Source organism: Spermophilus citellus (assembly GCF_964194105.1).
Source record: "Spermophilus citellus genome assembly, chromosome: 13".
Classification (NCBI taxonomy): domain Eukaryota; kingdom Metazoa; phylum Chordata; class Mammalia; order Rodentia; family Sciuridae; genus Spermophilus; species Spermophilus citellus.
In genome coordinates, this window is record NC_138193.1 from 13,116,987 (window position 1) to 13,134,325 (window position 17,339).

The following is a 17,339-nucleotide window of genomic DNA, read 5'->3' on the forward strand; positions in this document are numbered from 1 at the left end:
AAGCAGTTCAATGAAGAATCACTTCTGGCTTCCAATCTTTCTATTCATTGCAAACTGAGTCCACTTAGGACCAGAGACCATTTCTAGAGAGAAGTATGTGGTAGAATAGAACCCTTCACAGCTTGTAAACTCTTCTTGGAGAGAGAGAGAGAGAGAGAGAGAGAGAGAGAGAGAGAGAGAGAGAGAGAGAGAGAGAGAGAGAGAGAGAAAAGAAGAAGGAGGAGGAGGAGGAGGAGCAGGAGAAGGAGGAGGAGGACGAGGAGAAGGATTAGGAGGAGGAGGACGAGGAGGAGAAGGAGGAGTAGAAAAATGAAAATAAGTTGAAGGAGGAGACCATGAATAAGAAGGTCAAGATGAGTATAAGAAGAAGCATGAGTAGAAGATGAAGAAGAACAAGAACAGGCTGGGGATGTGGCTCAAGCGGTAGGGCGCTTGCCAGGCATGCGTGCGGCCCAGGTTCGATCCCCAGCACCACATACAAAAAAAAGATGTTGTGTCCGCCGATAACTAAAAAATAAATATTAAAAAAAATAAGAACAAGAACAAGGAGAAACACAAGCCGAACAAGAAGTATAACAATAAATTGATTAAAAATGTGAATGAGAATTATACTCATGAGGAGGAAATGCAGAAGTGGGGAACTCAAGAGAAATATATTGCTCTAGATGGCACAGCCCTGCTGTGGACATCCTCCACCCACGCTCAACACACCTCCAAACCATACCCCTCAAATTAGTGTAGCTCTGTATGAGTGGATGAATCCACTGGCAAGATGGAGGCACCCACCATCAAGTGCTTTTCCCCAAACCCACCTGTGATCATTGCTGCAGTGGGGAGAAAACCTTCATCACATGAGTCTTTGGGGACCAATCCGGATACAAAGTCTAGCTGTTTCTCTTTGGTGGGTCCAACGTGAACTAAGAGGTTCTGGGGTACAAGGGGCTATTTCCTTGAAAGGTGTTCCTGTAGTGGACCTCCTGTGCATAGAGGGTCTTCAGGGAGGAATCAGTGGGGAGTCTTTGGTGGAACAGTAGCTGGATTCGGGGGCTCTCAGGTCTGTGTGTGAGACCTGAGCTGGCAGAGGCCCTCAGTTGTGGGGGATGTTGGGTAGTGTATTCCTTGAGTGTCACCTACCACGCCTCTGCCCCTGCCTCTCCAGAGCTGAGGATCCCTGCTGATGGGAACGTATATTACGCCCTGGATGGAGGAGTGGATTATAACTTTCTTCTTCGGGAAACAGCTGCCAGCAAGTCGTTGAAGGTCAAGCCAAAGGAGGTAAACAGCCACCTTCTTCACTCTTTACTCCTGGTGCCACTCCACATCCTCCAAGGGGACAAGAACCTCAGGTTCTGGATGGATGTTGTAGAATGCCCACAGAGCCAACTGCCAGGCTGGGTGGGGTGCAGGTGCTGGGCTTTGCTGATGTTGTCATCCCCCACAGTTCTTGGAGCCTTCTGTGGCAGTGGCATCCAGGATCCCAGCAGCTGTGAGCAGCAGCTCTGCAGTGGCTGCAGGATCATTGCCCCAGGCCACCCAAAGCAATGAGTGGTGCCTGAGAAAAGTCACCAGTAGCAGCTCCTCACTGCTTCACTCCAGCGAGCAGGTGGAAGACAGCTGCTTTGTTCACGTCCTCCTAGAGGGACAGAGCCTGAGGGAGACAAAGTGCATCCTGGTAAGCCCGACAGCAGGGCTGCCTCCTGGGTGTCCACACAGTGGAAGGCAGGAGACACAGCCAACCCCGGGGCTGTGGTGGGAAATAAAGAAGAGAGAGGTCCGTCTTAAGGGCTTGACCTGAGGAGGGAGAGCATCAGCATGCCCAGCGCCAGCGGTGAGTGGGCCTGTGTATTGTGGGTTTTGCAGGCCAGAAGTGCAGATGAAGTCAGAGATATGTCCAGGGTGCAGGCTGCAGTGCCTAGAACTTGGTATTCTCAATGAGTGAGGTTGGAGCAGAGGAGGTGGCAGTGACTTGTCCCATGTGTAGGAGGGGATGAATTCCTGGTGGCAGGGAAGAGAACCTCCTTAGCATGACTAGGTGTAGGAATTTGGGGTCAGGATCACCTGGGGGGCCATGCCAAAGCTTCGGAATATTAGCCTTTGCATGTATGTAAATACGGAGCTAAAGGGGTTCTTGGCAGTATTTCTATGGATGTACAGTAGACACGCTAATGCTGCAGGTGTCCAGCTGCAGAGGAGACATGCTCAGTGACTGCCAGTGCGGAGTCAAGTACATCATTCCAACCAGACCCGCACCGAGCTTCCAGAGGCCAGGGCCTCTCAAGGCTATCATGAAGCACTCAAGTGCACACTCTTGTATCTGAGTCTGTTTTGTGTAGTGGCAGTCAGGACCAACATTTTCAGTGCATCTGCCTCTTCCACCCACAAAGGCAGCCTGCATCCCAGAGCACACTTGGTGCGCAGGTCCCTGTGTGTCTGTCCATGAATCCGGGAATAAAATATTTCATCGTGAGGAAACGCCCCCAGGTCAAGGGAAAGGAGGTAAACACCTACCTTATTCAAGCTGTACTTGTGCTGCCATTCCACTCCCACCTGAGGAAATAAGAAGCCTCATCACCTAGACACATGTGCTAGAAGCCCATAGAGCCAACTGACAGGCTGGGGTGGCTTTCTGTTTCTGGGTTTGCTGATGTTCCATCCCCCACAGTTCTCAGAATCAACCTGCAAGTCCTCCAGGCCGCTTTCCCACAAGCAGGTGGGAGACACCTGCTTAATCCGTGTCCACTTAGAAAAACAAAGTCCAAAGATGGCCAAGACTGTTCTGGTAAGCCTGGAAGCAGGGGTGTCCCCTGGTGCTTACACCTGGGTGGGGAGCAGACACTGGTCCAATACCATGGACTACTCATGCCCTCTTGAATTTGGAGCTTCTGGATGATCAGGAGGATAGATGGGAATCAAGAAGGGAGAGGTCAGTGTGAAGGGCTGGAGCTGAGATGAGGGAGAGCAGCAGCTTGTCCACCGCCATGTCTGAGGGAGTCTGTGTGTCAGGTGGCAGCATGCAGTCCAGAAGGGCAGGGGCAGGTATGGGTGACAGATGAGAATAGGACAGGACCTAGGTTGCAGGTTCCCTTGTATGGGATGCTGACGTCTATGGAGGAGGGCAGCAGTGTGAGGTTCTGCATGTTCCTTGAACAAGGAGCTGAGAGGGTCTCTCTGCAGAGTCGATATGGATGTGGAGCAAGCACACTAAATGTCCAGGTAACCCAATGACCACCCTTGCCAGATGAGGTGCCCTCCTACACCCCAGCCAGCACTGAGCCTCTGGAGGCCAGGAGCTCTCGTGGCTATCTTTCAGTACTCCTGTGTGTGGTCATGTTCCTGGGTCTGTTTTTGGCCCTGGCGATCCAGACCAAAGCCTCTAGGTTTTGTGCCTAGGCCATTCCCAATGCAGCCTGCATCCTCGGGCAGACCTGGGATCTTGGAGGCTATTGTCCCATTCCTCCCAACTTGTGGGATGAGATTGCATCTGTATTCAGGTAGTGGGGTCCTTTCACTTCGAGAGGAGTGCAGCTCCACAAAGAGCAATGGCAGGCCCAGGAAGTACTATGTACAAGGATTGGGCTAGTAGCCTGTGGGAAGAGCCCACGCGATGAGCAGGAGGCCAGCCTCAGGTAGTAGGGTCATGGATGTTGCCCTGTATTTAGAGTGGAGGTGCTTCCAGAATGCCCCTGCCCACTGTGCTTGAGTAGTCACTTCAAGGCCCAGTTCCTGAAGGCCTGTCTCCCATGCTGCTCCAGGTGACCTGCCAAGATAGGACTCCTGACGTGATCCGCAGCGCCCTCGAGCTACACTTGCTCACTGAGGAGAAGCCGGAGGAATATGAGCTGGGCCAAATCATCTCTCACCGTCAGAGTAAGTGGGACAATCAGATGGCAGAGAGCAAGGGTCAGGAGGTGGACTCAGGTCAACTCTTAGCACCAAAGAGTAGTCTCTGACCCCCAAGAACACTCCAACAGGGTGTGTTGGGTTCGTGCACAAAGACAACTGCACTTCTGCTGGTGGAAGGTCTCGAGGTCCAATGGTACACCCCAGTGGATATTGTGGCTCCCTACCAGGTGCCTCCCCTGGACATGAACAGGCATCTAAAGCTGACATCATCGAGGAGTAAGGAGGAAAGCCTCTTTCCAGGAGCAGTATGCTTTCATGGTCTGGGATAGGAGTGGTTTCAGAGGAACATGGGAATGCATGGGCTAAAGAGGGAACTGGCATTCTGTGGACTGAAGCAGTAGGATTGAAAGCCTTCTGTGTGACCAGAAAACCACTGCCTGGGCAGAGCATTGCCAGGATTCTAGCAAGCAGTAACAGGATGAAATTGGGAAGAAAACACAGCCTGGGAGACAGCCTGAATCATCTGTTTTTGCATAAATTCCATGGTCTTCCACACCTGAGTCCACTTGCCAAGGAGTGATCACAATAGCCAGGTTATGACCCCTAACTAAAGTCAGATGAGGGCTTCCTGAGCATGTCGGCCACAGAGCTCATCTGATAATAATGCCAGTGCTTTTTCGTTGGTTGTTTGGTTGGTTTTTGTGAGCCAAACACCACAGCAGCCATTATCCCAGCCTATGTACGCTGAAGACCACCATCCCTATGAGTTCTAGGATCACTTGTCTCCTATCTTAACCTACTGTTAGGTTAGTAGAGTCTATGGAAGAGGAAGTCTGTGTGGGGCCTTGGTAGCCTAAGAAATTCATAGCAGAGATCCCCACATCCAACCCAGAAGGGATGGAGAACAGGCTCTAGGTTAGAGGAGGGCGACAGGAAACAGGTGTTCAGAGGAAGGAGAAGCAGGCTGTTGTATTCCCCCACTCGGGGTCATGGCACCACTGGGCCATACACCATGTTGGAGGGAAGCATTCCCTTTGTTGGTCTTTGGAACCATTGTTCTCAGTAGGGCAGCATTTGGAATGTGGCCTCCATTCTCAGAAGCCTGGTTCACATGGAGGCAGGCTCCACCAACACAGAAGCATGGCTCTATTGTGGTATCCATGCTGGTCAGCCTGTCCTCACTGTGGCCATACTTGAGGAAAATAACTCAGAGGAGGAATCCTAGGCCTTTTCTCCGGGTTTCATAGCTTTCTCTTTGGTTGTGCACTGAGGCTGTCCATAAAGCTCTAGTGTGTGGCAGTGGAGAGCTCCTCAGCCCTTGCCACAAAGGCGTACACTGGGAGAGAGAGAACGAGGCTGGCAGAGAGGGAGAGAGAGAAAGATGGAGAGGAGAAGGAGGATGTCTACTTGGAGAATGAGGATTCAGTGGAGCCAACAGGAACAAGGTATTGTTGCCCAGGGCACAACCCTGTTTAGGTCTTCCTCCAACCATGCTCAACTTTTCTTCCAGTCCCTCCCACCTCCCAGTAGTGTATTCATCTTGAATGAGAATTTCATGTTGACATTAGAGCACTCACCATCTAATGCTTCCCTCCAAACCCACCTATGAATATGACTCATGTGGGGACTGAATCTTCGGCACAGGAGCCTTTTGTGGGAGATTTCAGATGTAAATCTAGTGGTGTGCTTTGGCAGATGCAAGAGGACCTGAGATGTTCTGGAGTCCAAAGCCTTTGGTAGGAACAGACATTAGGTCTGTTGAAGTGCTCTGCCTAGTTCTTCCTCAGGGAGAACTGTGGAGGCTGTCTTTGTTGGTATTGGTGCTGAATTGGGGAGCTCTCAGGTGTGTGGCTCTGACCTTTTCTGGCACAGGCTCTCAGATGTTGGGGTGTCCTAGGGAGCACCTCCTGAGTGCCACCTTCTTTTTGTACACCCCTCTCTCCCCAGAGCTGAGGATTCCAGCACAGGCCAACGTATTTTATGCCAAGAACCCTCACAAAAAATCCAACTTTGTGCTGAGGAAAAGGAGCCTCTCCCAAAAGAATGATGACTGGATCCAGCCTCAACCTCCCTCTGGTCCTGCAAAGAAGGCTCCAGCCCTCCTGAGGATGCTTGCAAAACCATTCTGCTGCTGTGTGCCTGGGCGGGGCTGAGGCAGCCCAGGAATATTTACATTGATTACTATTTGCTTCAAAGTTGGAATCTATAGTTTGCCATTGTCCTTGACCTTGTTTAGTAACACAGTTGTTACGCTATCCTGTATTTGTTGTTTCCATTAATATATTATTATTTTAAAATATATATGTTTTTGTTACCTGATCTACTCTGATGATTTGAGTATACTAAATGTAGCAGTGATTCCTAAAGGACACATCCAAACCAACAGGAAGGAATGTTTCCTTGTATCAGCAAGAACTTTGGTTTTTAGGAGTTTGGCAGATGGCATTATCTGAGTCAGTTTTCCAATGGGAAAATGAAGTATCAGCTATCATGGTACAAACACAAACAAAGACACACAAACGCACACACACACACACACACACACACACACACTAGAGCACACACACTCACTGAGAGATAGATACACAGATGGAGTTGGTCTCTTCTGAAATACTTTGGAGACATTTTTCTGATTTCTCCCATTTTGGAGTATTTTCAATTGCATCAGGTGTCCTGCAAATGAATCCCATGTCTGAAGAAGACATTCATGTGTACTTCACATGCCACTTTCCACATAACCAGAAGGTCATGACATGTAATATTTTTCATGCAGCTGTGTTTTGACTGTGAACCATCCCATGAGGTCAGCTGTGGAATTTTCCACTGGTAGCATTACAAAGGGGATCCACTCTTTTCATTTGGGGATATTTCTGATTTTTTTCATTGAGATTGGAATGATCTATCTATCTATCTATCTATCTATCTATCTATCTATCTATCTATCTATCTATATACATATATGATTTTTGATGAAAATTGTGCATTTGAGGATAATGAATGCCATGCATCTAGGAATCTGTAGACTCTAGACAATGAATGAATGTGTACTGTTGCCTTGACTATTCTGCAAAGTCCTGTAGCATTTGAGCATGTGTGAGGGCTTCATAGGGCTTGCAAAATGTCCAGGTCAGATGGTCGTGCATGAAGCTGAGCTCCTAGTGGTCTCGTCCACAGCATAAGGGCCAAGAAGAAACCCACTTTCACACAGAAGATGGGAAGCTACCTTATGAAGGTGATTGTAGGTGTGAGACCCTTTTGCTAGGACCCTTTTTCTATTGGGCCAGAACTGTGCTCTGAATGTGCTTGCTGAGAAGAGCTTGGAATTTCCTGACTGAAGCAGTTCGTGCAAGCTGCTTCCACTTGCATGTACAAAGTTTGTTGTCCTTGAGCACTTTGGTTTGTCCCTGGTTGAACTAGAGTGTGTCAGAAGCACTTGTAATGATTGGCATTCATGGTTTCACATTGAAGCCTCTGTGCCATCTGTCAACCACTGATGGCTGCAGGTGAGGCCCCTGCATTTCAATGAGTTTTATGAAAAAATAGGAGTTTTGGATTTCAATGAACCTTTGCAGAACTGATCTTCTCAGCATTCCCCTTGCCTCCCCAAGTTGGGTGATGTCAATTATACAGGCTTCCTTGGGAGCACACATTTTATATTGGGCTGGAATTGGACTCTGGATGTGATTGCTGAAAATAGCTGGGGAGTGGGAGAATGGAAGCCGTTTGCTGCAAGCAGTTTCAATTTGCTTTGTTGATTAACTTTCTTGTAAGTGAGCACATGCTATTTTTTTTCTGTGTGACCTAGAAGAAAGCAAAACTGCTTCTTACAGGTGACAGGCATGCTTTCACATTGAAGCGTCTGTGCCATTGACCAAAAACAGTTCAGTCATGTGGGCACCTGCACTTCAAGTGTATGTTGTAAACAAGTGTTACAAATGGATGTCAGTGAGACTTTGGAGAACTGATCTTCTCAGCTGGTCCTCTTTTCCCCTGCAAGTTGGTGATGCTAGATTCAAGAGATCTCTTTCTGGCACCCTTTGTGTTTCATGCCTGAACTGTGCTCTGAAAGGGCTTGAGGAGAACAGCTTAGAAGTGCAGAAGTGAAGCTGTTTGTGGAAGCAGCTTCAAGTGGCACAAGCTAACTTGTTCTCAGTGAGCACATGGGGACTTTTCCCTGGTTGAAGCAGTGTGAATGAGAACGGCTTCTCAGAGCTGGTAGGCATGTTTGCCTTTGGCAAACTTTGCCATCTGTCACACAGAGTTCCTTGCATGAAAACTGCATTTCCAGTGTTTTCAGAAACATCTGATGAGTGGGTTTCCATGGAATTTGTGGAATTGTTCTTTTCAGCAGTCCTCATTGCCTTCTCAAAATTGGTGGTCCTGGGTGCAAGGACTCTCTTGTCAGCCCACATTGTATCTTGGGCCTGACCTTGGCTCTGAATTTTCTTGCTGAGAGTAGTTTGGGAGTGCAAAAGTAAAGCAGTCTCTCAGCAGCTTCAACATTCAGGAGCTCATTTTGTTCTCAGTGAGCACATTGAGGTTTGTCACTACTTAAACTAGCATGAAGAACCACAGCTTCTCAGAGGTGGCAGTTTCCCTCTGAAGCATCTGTACAATTGGTCAATGCGAGTTCAATGCAGGCAGGCACTTGGATTTCAAGTGAATTCTGTGACAAACAATTGAGCAATGGATTTCAATCCACCTTGGGGAATTGCTCTTCCCAGTGGGCCCACAGTTCTTCTCCAGTTGCTGAACCTAAGTCCAAGGGCTCTCTTGCTAGCACTCTTTGCATATGGGCTGAAACTGTGCTCTGAGTGTGCTTCCCGAAAATATTTTGGAAGTGCAGCACAGAAGAACTTTGGCAAGCAGCTCCCACATTAGGAAATGACATTTTTTCTCATCGTGCCCATTGAGCTTTGTACCTGGCTGAAGTAGCCTTAGGTCCAATGGCTTTTGAGAGCTAGCAGGCACAGTTTCTATTGGAAACAGCTGTGTTCTTGGTCAGTGGTAAGTTGGGTGCTGTCAGGCACTTGCAGTTTCAATGAGCTTTTAGAAGAAAGAGACCAAGGGAATACAATGAAACCTTGTGCAATTCATTTCCTAATTAATGTTGGTGATGCGAGACCAGAGTGGACTTTTGCAATGATACTTTGTCATGATTTTGCAGGAAATGTGTTCTGAATGTGCATCCTGAGATCCATTTGTAGGGGCCAAACAGAAGAAGTTTGTGCACAAAGTAGCTTTGTTGTCAGTGAACAGGTGGCGGTTTTTCCCTGGTTGAACATACAGGCAGCAGAACCTCTTGTCAGAGCTGATGGTACCGTTTCACTTCAAACCATCTATGCACTCAGTAAAGCACAGATCATTGCAGACAGGCTCATGCAATTTCAAGATAGTTTTCAGAATCTGCTTGAGGAATGGATTCCAAAGAATCTTTGAGGAATTGATCCACCCAGCAGTCCCATCGCTTCCTATCTGAGCAAGTGCTCTGAGGTACAAGGGCTCTCCAGCTAGCACACTTCGGATATTGAGCCTGCACTGCTCTCTGAATGTGCTCGGTGAGAAGAGTGTGAAGTGCAGAAGAGAAGCAGGGTGTGCAACAGCTTCAATTGCAGGATGTAAAAGTGTTTCTAGAGAGCATATTGGGATTTGGGCTTGGTTGAACTAGTAGGAATTGGAACCCCTTCTCAGAGCCAGCAGTCACGGGCTTTACTTAGAAGTTTCTGTCTTGTATAAAGCAGAGTTTGTTTCTCATGGGCACCTTCATTTCCAGTGAGTTTTCAGAAAAAAAAAATTGAGAAAAATATTTCAATGAAACTCTGGGCCATTAATCTTGTCAACCGTCCAATGTTCCACCTGAATATTGGTGATGTCCCAAGGGATCTCTGGGTAGCACAATTTGCACTTTGGGTGTAAACGTCGTCTGAACGTGCTGGCTGAGAAAAGCTTGGAAGTGCAGAACAGAAGCATTTTGTGCAGGCCGCTTCCAATTTAAGGAATGGTCTTGTTCTCTGTAAGCACATTGAGGTTTGTTTCTGGTTGAAGCTGCATGAAGTAGAACCCCTTCTCAGAGCCGGCACTCTCAGTTTCTCTCTGAAGCACTGTTCCATTGGAAATTCAGATTCCCTGCATGAAGGCTCCTGCATTTCCAGTTTGTTTTCTGAGTAAGGGTGAACCATTGATTTCAGTGAAACATTGGCAAATGGATTTTCTTCAAAGAGCAGCTTTCCTCTTTGAAGTTGTTGATCGGAGCTACAAGGGTTTTCTTATTGGTACACTTTTCCTATTGGGTCTGAAGTGGGTTCTGAATGTGCTTGCTCAGGAGAGCTGAGAAGTTCAGAAGTGAAGTGGGTTCATCCAGCAGCTTCCACTTGCAGCAGTAAAGCGTGTTCCCAGTGAGGAATTTGTGGCTGTCCCTGTTTGAACTAGAGTGCCGCAGAATGACTTGTAATAACGGGCAGACGCAGTTTCACTTTGAAGCCCTTGTGCCATCAGTGAACCTGTTTGTTGCATGTGGGTCCCTGCATGTCCTTTATCACTCAACTCATCCAAGTCCAGCACGGTAGTGGTTCTCGGAATCAAAAAAAAAAAAAAAAAAAGAATTGCAAAGTGTCTGTTGAACACAAAGCTCCCGCATAGGCAAGGAAGGCTGTGCTTGAGAACTCCTCAGGCCCGCACGGGTGTCTTCAGCTGAGAGTCTGTAGCAGTTCCTCCTGGGGCCTCTTTTCCAGTGATGCTGCCGCCCTGCCCTCGCCAGCCTCCCTCCCTTTCCCATCTTTCCTCTCTCTGGTCCGCTCCTCAGATCCCATCCTCCCTTCAATCGGGCCTCATCGAGGCCTCTCCATTCTCCACATTGAAGTCTCTCAGCAGGGAGGACTCCTCCATGCTTGGATGGCAGGGCTGTGATCACCTGGGAAGGTGGAAATAGGAGGCTTCCAGGGGGCTGGTGGTGTGCCTAGCCAGGGTGCTGGTCGCTGCAGTGCTTTTAATCTATGGATCTCAAGGAGCCTTATGCTGCAGATTTGTGTACTTCTGCATCTGTATGCACACAGTTCTTCATGTGGGGAAAAAGCAGTGTTCTCAAAGTTTGCTTTATATTATACTCAACTGGTAATTTACAAACCCCAGTGTCCCATCGTAGCCCAGAGCCATTCCATCAGCCCAGGGCCAGTGGGTGGTCCAGCGGTCAGTACTATGCACAGCTCCCAGGTGGCTCCAGTGTGCAGCTGAATTTGACAGCCAGGTTAGAATTCATTGACTTCCTCCTATGTCATTTGACTGGTCAGGAAGTCTCATTAACTATCTGTGAAATCTTCAAGTTAGCTATCTCTGGTCATTTCTACCCCTGATGGTACCTGGTTCAACAGCTTGTTGTTGGGTAGGGTCGGTCATGGGCAGTCCTGGGTCACAGAGAGGGACAGGAAGACCATAATGTGGAATGGTGGTATAGAGAGTAACGGGTAGGGCCAGAGCCCACACTGTGGTTAGGGTAGGGAAGGGATCTGAAGAGACTACCTTGAAAGTGAGCTCTGGCTGCGTTAACCAGGAATCAGGGCCTGGAAATGGAAGCCATGATAGGGCTTCTGACTAGAAAGGACACATCCATCTGGGCTGAGTTGGAGGTCCATCGAGGCAGAGGAAAACAGAGAGGATGCAGGAGAGGGGGATGGTCTAGATCACAGAGCAGCTCCGTCATCACATCTTAGAGAATGGATTCTTTTCTTCCAGTTGTTGGTAAATGCTGATTTATTCACGTGTTACATTCACGTCCACCTCGTCCATTGGAAAGGCCGCTCAACCACCACAGGCAGTCATATCTTGGTGGATGTGTGCATTCTAAAAGGAGGTGAGGTTGGCGCCAATAGAGTGTGTGGGCACTCAGGCATTGGCAAGCTTGCTTTGGAGAGTGAATCCTCTAAATGTTATTGAGCTGGCTTTTGAGAGCTCCTGTGGTTTGGCTAGATGTAGAATTCTTCCACACAATTAAGCCTGATGTACATTTTAGAGAGCATTTTCGCTGAGGAGAAGGTTGGGGGTGTGGAGCCGTGAGCAGTAACATCTATCAAGTTTCTCACCTGGACTTGGCTACCTACAACTGGTGACAGTGTTTTGCTACTGCTGAGCAATACTGAACAAGTCTCTGGGCCAGTAATCCATTGCTGAACTACATCACCAACAAAAAGACACTGAGTGAAGGTGAGGACCAGAAGAGCCCGGGAACCACCTGACAGCAGCCCTGAAGTCCTGAGCTCTGGCACATCATATGCCAACTCAACTGTGTATCAACCTCTTCCTGGGCTCATTAGAACTGTGTACCAACAGGTGTCCTCAACTTTCAGAAGCAAATACAGAATGATAGAATCTTCTCTGAGGACACTTTTCAAAGTTTTATTTGCAGCACATCTTCTAAGTCTTATTTGCAGCACGTCTTTCCTGGAATGAGTAGGCATTCGGCATTCTGTTGTACTTAAAATTCATTCTACCCCTACTTGGTAGGTTGTGTGAAAGAGACTTGGCCTGAATGCATTTTACATGCCAAAATATGGCTTGTCTTTTCTCCTAAACCTGTCAGGGCAGTCAGAGCAGCCAAGGAGAACTAAAAACAGGCGTAAAATGGCCAGACTTGGATCATTGCACACCTTTCTATAACCTTCTGTCATGCTCTGGCTTCCCTGAGGTTAAAGTGTGTGGACCCTGTGATCCAGATTTGTTAGAAAGTAGTTTCCTTGGCAGGTGATGCTAGAAAACTCCAGGTGGGAACAGGAAGTGATTAGGAACTGGAAGACAGGGTGTACCAGCCAGTTGTTGTCACTGAGTGACTAAGCACAGTCCTGATAAGGAGTGCTGGGGGTCTATGTAGATCATGCTAGTAATAGAAGCCCTCTTACAGGGTGAGAGAGCTGGGGTGTTCTCCACCCACTCCTGCAAGCCATGGTGGGAAGCTGCTGCTGGCCTGCACTGTAGGCAAATGGGCCATGGTGCTGGGGGCTGGAGGTCAGCTGGGGTGTGAAGAAATGGCATAGTGCTGGACAATGTCATCCAGCTTTGAATCCCCAGACTGGGATCTGTAGCAGGGCAAGGACAGAGACTGTGCTCAATGCAGCGTCTACTTCTCAGCATAGTGCCAGGCACACAGCAGACCTTCATCAATACCCGTGGAATGCGCTGGCTCGCCCCAGCCCTGCTCCAGGTCTCTCAGCTGCATTCTCTCTGTGAGTCCTGTCTGTTTTAGTGTATTCAACTCTTGCTTCTATGTTTTTCACTTTCCTGAATTTTGTCCTCTCTCTCCGCACTCCTGTGGTCACTCTGCCTTCTTCCCAGAGGGCTGTCTGGTGGGGCTGTGGCAGAGAGATCTCATTACTACCAGAGATGGAGTTTTTAAACCAAATAAGACACGTGCTCTGCTGCTTCGGATTGTCTTCAGCATAACGTGAGGTAGAAGGTTTGAAATTAGGATTGTCCTCCCAATCTTAAGGCATGTCATCCCTGTGTGCAGACCAGGAAGTTCCCTGGGAAGAAAGGCAGGTGTGGGTTTGGAATCAGAGACCAGCATGAGAAGAACACTTTCACTGCTTACTAGACAATGACCTTGGGCATGTTCTGTAACCTCTTGTGGCCTCAGTGTTTCCATATCTGAAATGGGGATAGTTGTATGCCTGACTTCAGGAGGGGAATAGAAAGAATCCTATAAATAGAGGAAGAAAACACCTGGCATCTGTTAAGCACCCCACCCCCATCTTTAGTCTTTCCATGATTTTCTAAGCGTATGTTGGTTGACTGTTGGTTACAACATGCCTGTAGATCTGACTGACGTCCCGTCTAATCCACATGGACGGAGAAGTTCACTTTTGCCCAGTTGCCACATTTGCAAGGACACCTTCTAATAGAATTGGATCTAGGAAGCTGGGGTCCCTTTGCAGAACATACAGATCCACAGCAAATTCAAGCCCCTGTGACAGAGGGCTTCTGCTGGTGTCCTCATGTCCTCATGGGCACTGCAATGCCTTTCTCCACCGATGTTCATTGAGAGCCTGGTCCAGGCCAGGCCAGGGCTCCCTGCTGAGGATGTGGCAGAGAATGAAGCACCTGCCTGGCTGGCTTGTAGGGGACTCAACAATTGGGGGCAAGACAGGCAAGTATTGGTGACGTGTCTGAAGCTCTTGGTGTGGAGCACTCTTCTAAGTACCTTACCATAAAAACTTCCTCATCCCTCAATAGATGCAGGAGGAACAGTGCTTTTGTTGTCCATAGGTGGCAACTGAGGCACTGACAGATCAGGTCACTTGGCCAAGGTCATGGAGATAGCACAGGGGGAAGTGTGGCTGCAAACATTCCCATGTGGCTCCAGCTTTGGGCTCTTTATCCCCCACGGCCTGCAAACTCTTGGTCATGCTGTGGCCCCTGTGACTTGTCTGTCACCAAATAGTGATTGACTGCAGGGCCTTTCCTGAGTCCTCTTCCACCTCAGAGTGCCTGTGTCATGCAGAGAGTTTAATCAGATTCCCGGGCCCCGCTGGAGCTCCTGGTTTTGCCAATCTGGGGTGGGGTCTGAGAATGTGTGTTTGTAACAAGGTCTCAGGTGACCCTAAAGGTGATGGGTCTCAACACAGGTGACTTTCCCCCTCCCCTGGGGTCATTTGACAATGCCTGGAGACCTTTGAACTTATCACAAGTCAGGGGTGCTGGTGCACAACTCAGGTAGAGGCCATGGGTGCTGCTGAATGTCTACACTGCTCAGGTAGATCTCTGCAGACTAAGATGGATCTGGCCTAATGGGCCAAGGGCGCCAAGGTGAGGATCCCAGTGTGGAGTACAAGCACATGAGCTTGGGTGTATGCAGGTATGGCCTGGGGCTTGTTACAAACGTGGCTTCTGTCAGTGCAAAACTCCAGCACCTCTGAGTGGCAGCGTTTCTGACAAGCTCTAAGTAGGGATGCTGGTGCTGCTGACCAAGCGACCCCACTTTGAGTAGCCAAAGTGGAGTGGAGTTCTTAGGACACCATGAACTCCTCAGAAACACAAAGTGGACATCTCCTGCATTGGTTCAGAAGGAAAGAAACTCTGAGTTGGAATAATCCCCTTTCAACTCACCTAGTTGCAAGTTTGCCCCTAAAGCAGCGCTGAGACAGCGGGGCCAGGTGGGGAAGAAAGCTCCACTCCTCTCCTAGCCGCAGGCAGAGGCCTGCTGAAAATGAGGAGGGAGCAGAGTTGGGTGAGAAGTACCTTGCTTCAGTCCCCAAGCATCCAGTCAAGTCTATTGTCACCTGGAGTGGTGGCTTCTTTTCCAGGGCCCACGCTAGCATTGGGGTTTGCATCTGCCTGACTTTCAGTTCTGCGAATGGAAGGTGGGAACTGGCTGCTTGAGACATGGTTGCTCTCTTGGGAGAGGGTATGGGAGAAATGACAGGAAGCCCAGCCCTCCAGAGCCCACACCCCTGCCCCTGTGATAAATGGCAGCATTAACAAGGTTTGGTTGAGAGGGTTTCCACAGATTTGTGACTTCCCATGTCCGCCAGCAGATGTCACTATGGCTGGCAGAACAGAAGGCCTTTCAAGAGTGAGCTGGGGGGAGCAGAGAGGGGAAAATGGCATCAAATAGAAGGCAGAAGCCAAAACTACCCTTGGCCTAGCGGGCTATGGTCCATACTATCATTTTAGGAATGGGGGACATTCTCCCATAAACCCACTATCTGGTCATGTCATTGAGGTCCAGCTTCTGAGATTTAGGCAGAAACTCTCCAATGAAACACAAAGTTCCTGGCTTCTCTCAACTGAAAAAATCTCCAGGTTTTGGTTCTTGGCCTGTATGTATCATGAAACATTTTCTTGAAGGAAAACAACTTTGCACTGAATAAACATATAGTTATTTGATGTAGCTTACCTCAAGACATCATATTGATGGGTTTTAAAAATCGATTCATTATACAAATTCAGCAGCTTATTCTGAAATTCCTTTGCTATACATATGACCTATTTTTTACAATTATTTGATAGGCTGTCATGAATGTGTTAATTGTTAGAATTTGTGTGGGGGGGGTATGTGTGTGTGTGTGTGTGTGTGTGTGTGTGTATGAGGTTTGGAAACAGGGCATAAATTTGGCCTTCTTCATGGGCCATGTTAGCATACACAACTGCTAACACATGCTTAGCATTAATTATAAGTCACATTTCCTTCCTTTAATCTTTCCCTGAAGATGTGCCTTCCATGTGTAAAGACAAGTGTTTTCAAAGGTGACTCTCTGGACAGATCTTTGGGCTCAGGTGGTCAGTGTTCCAAACTGTGCCAGAAAACACCAAATCTGATTTCACAGGCTGGGCTGTCCTTAGCTCTGGCCTCCCAATTTATTCCCCTTCCTGGCTGCACAACCCATGAGACTTGCCAGAAAGGAAGAACCATGGAAGACTTTAAGGAGGACAGCCACAGGATCATCTTTGCTGCTAGCCTCTTGAGAAAATAATAAAAACAATAACATCAAGCAAACACATGGTCTAGAACCTTCTTCTGTAAATAATTAGCATTTACCATATTGATATGTGTGCTGTGGTCCAAATTGTATTTGGGTGTGTGTATGTGTGTGTGTGTGTGTGTTTGATTCTGAAGAATCAAAGCCAGAGAACAGAGACAATTCTATGAGCTGCATCTGGACAGCACTTGGCCTCCTTTCCTAGCAGGGAAGGACCTGAGGTCAAGGGCAGAGCTTGTCCGTGGTGTAGCCAAGTGTCTCTGCAGCATTTTTGATGCTAGATCACCGGTTCTGAGAATTTTAGTATAGCACCTAATTTTTTTATCTTTGCAGGAACTTGCAAATGTGGGTGTTGAATGAGGGGTATCCATCAGAGGAGAAAAGTTATTGTTTTGGAGAAGGGGAATGTCTAAAGTCTTGTTAGAATGAGTGGAATGAGGGCACTTAAGACTTCAAGGAGAGACAGAAAAGCAGGGGTAGGGGGTGGGGTTATGGCTCAGAGGTAGAGCACTGGCCTCACATGTGCAAGGCCCTGGGTTCAATCCTCAGCACCATATAAATAAATAAATAAATAAATAAATAAATAAATAAATAAATAAATAAAGTTTTTTAAAAAAAGCAGGGGTGTGGGTGGATATACAACAAACCTCAGAGATGTTCCTTCCATCTCAGGAGGTAGCAGGACATTAGAGCAATGCTGTGCATCCACTGCTCAGTTCCATCTTGGTGGCAGACCCAGCACTGCAAGCTGATGAGGGACAGGACATAGGAAAGCCATCTTTACTGCAGATGACACAACTGAGCATCTGGCTCATCCCAGAGGATGGGAGGAGGCAGATGCAAGCCAGGCTTGGAGGAACCCATGGAGTACCACCAGGTGACCAACAGCCAGTTCAAAACTCTATTGTTCCTTAGAAAACTTGGAATGGAACCACCATTTGGCCCAGCGACCCCACTCCTCAGTCTATACCCAAAGGACTTAATATCAGCATACTGTAGTAATGCAGCCACACCAATGTTTATAGCAACTCA

The 17,339-nt window shown here is 48.1% G+C and overlaps 1 protein-coding gene across 1 annotated transcript in view; it reads right to left on the bottom strand.

The window, feature by feature from the left end:
• Positions 1 to 17,339, bottom strand: part of LOC308632297 (myelin and lymphocyte protein) — a 357,374-nt gene that overhangs the window by 148,874 nt on the left and 191,161 nt on the right. The gene's annotated exons all lie outside the window — the stretch shown is intronic.